At 52.9% G+C, this 1791-nt stretch overlaps 1 pseudogene; it reads right to left on the bottom strand.

Annotated features, from left to right (window-relative positions):
- Window positions 1-249: 249 nt before the first annotated feature.
- LOC143793165 (CDAN1-interacting nuclease 1 pseudogene) lies at window positions 250-1345 on the bottom strand (annotated as a pseudogene).
- Between the last annotated feature and the right edge of the window lie 446 nt (window positions 1346-1791).

The raw sequence follows: 1791 nt of genomic DNA, 5'->3' as shown, positions 1-1791 counted from the left end.
GGAGAGTAATTACAATAAGGGGCATCAGAAGAGCATTGGTTTCCTCTTGGCTCGGGGTCAAAGGCTGCAGGCGGAAGGAAAGCCAGTGTGTATGTCCATTGAGCATTCGCAGAGGTGTTAGAGAGAGTTCGTGGATTTTGGGTTGTAGGGTAGGGCAGGAGGGCGACTGGAAAGGAAGGTAAACAGATTGTCTGAGTGTTTGTATGAGCAGGCAGCTCCGTATCCTCATCCTGCAGTTCATCATTTAAAACCTGTATGTAGATATTACAGAGCTTCCTGACGTTTCTCTGCCTGGCCCTCTCCGGCTTGCTGGCCTTGCTCTTCTGCCAACGCCATGTAGTGTTACGATGTCAGAAGGAAAGTCATCCTTCAGAAGAATACCACGATCCCGTTGGCAGTCCAGCTCTTCAATAAACCCATACCAGTAGATGACCAAGCCGGGTCCAAACCTGTTCCAGTAGCTCCAAAACTGATCCTGTAGATACATGCGATGACTACTCTCATCCCCAAATGATGCCTTACTTTCTATCCAATGCACAACATGTCCTTCGACAGCTACTGGCACCTCCAGAATGACATCAGGGGTTTTATCATAGCCTTTTACACGCAGCTGGTCTTCATCTAAAAAGGAGAGGTTTTTCTCCAGCAGCTTTTCTCTTAGAAGTACTTCATGCTCACGGCCAATTGAGTGCTTTATACAATCCACCAAGGGTCCATTGCAGAAGTCATTGACAATACACTGACTGATCTGATTGGCAAGGACAGGGTCCGGGATGAGAGATGGGTCGCGCATCATACTGCTCAAGGTCTGCTTTGTGGGCATGACTTCATCCTGATCCTGCAGAAATCGCTCCAAAACTATCCGTGCGACCAACGCTGGAGAAAAGTCCACTTTATTAGCCAGGTTTAGCAGGACAGGCGCTGCTGGCTGCGCTGCTACATCATGTAAGTACCTCTGGTAGTAGAGTTCTATAGTATCTGGAGCGTGGTGTCGCCAATGGGTCTTCTTTATCCGTTTCTGGTTCTCCTGGGAGAAGATGCTCAGCAGAGTGGACTGCGGCTGGCCGGGGAATCTCTCCTGCAGCTGCTTCATGCATTGCCTCGTGGGCCTTAGCGTAGTAATGAAAAGGGCAATCTCCTCATACTGCGCCTTGGGGAGCTTCATCGTCATTACTGGGTCGGGGAAGATGGGGCCAATAGGTGTAAAGCCTGCGGGTGTTGTTACTGAGGGTTCCGGACAAGCAGGCGGCAGGAGAACCGGTAGTAGTTGTTGGAGGACGGTAAATGCTAGACTGTATGGGGCGGCTCCTTCCAGGTGTGACGTCATTTCCGGGGGCGTGTCCTATCGGGAGGGGGCGTATTCTATTTACCAAGGCGGCAAATGAAAGCAGCATGTCATGACAGCTGGTGGACGCCATGGAGGTCAGTGGTTTCAGGGTGGAAAAATGCTACTTGCTGATCGCTATTGGGGGGAGGCCCTGTGGTGGTCGACTCTTGTCTGTGTGGGGAGCGACCTGTGGTGGGATTTTGGGGGGCTCCGCTGCTGCTGGCTATTGTGGGGGATCCGTTTTTGCTGGCTATTGTGGGGGACCCCTGCGGTGGGATTTTGGGGGCTCCGCTGCTGCTGGCTATTGAGGGGGACCCCTGCGGTGGGATTTTGGGGGGCTCCGCTGCTGCTGGCTATTGTGGGGGACCCCTGCGGTGGGATTTGGGGGGGCACCTGATGCTGGCTATTGTGGGGGACTGCTGTGGTGGGATTTTGGGGGGACCTGCTGCTGCTGGCTATTGTGG

This window comes from Ranitomeya variabilis, chromosome 1 (assembly GCF_051348905.1).
Source record: "Ranitomeya variabilis isolate aRanVar5 chromosome 1, aRanVar5.hap1, whole genome shotgun sequence".
Classification (NCBI taxonomy): domain Eukaryota; kingdom Metazoa; phylum Chordata; class Amphibia; order Anura; family Dendrobatidae; genus Ranitomeya; species Ranitomeya variabilis.
This window is presented reverse-complemented; position numbering and strand designations above follow the sequence as displayed.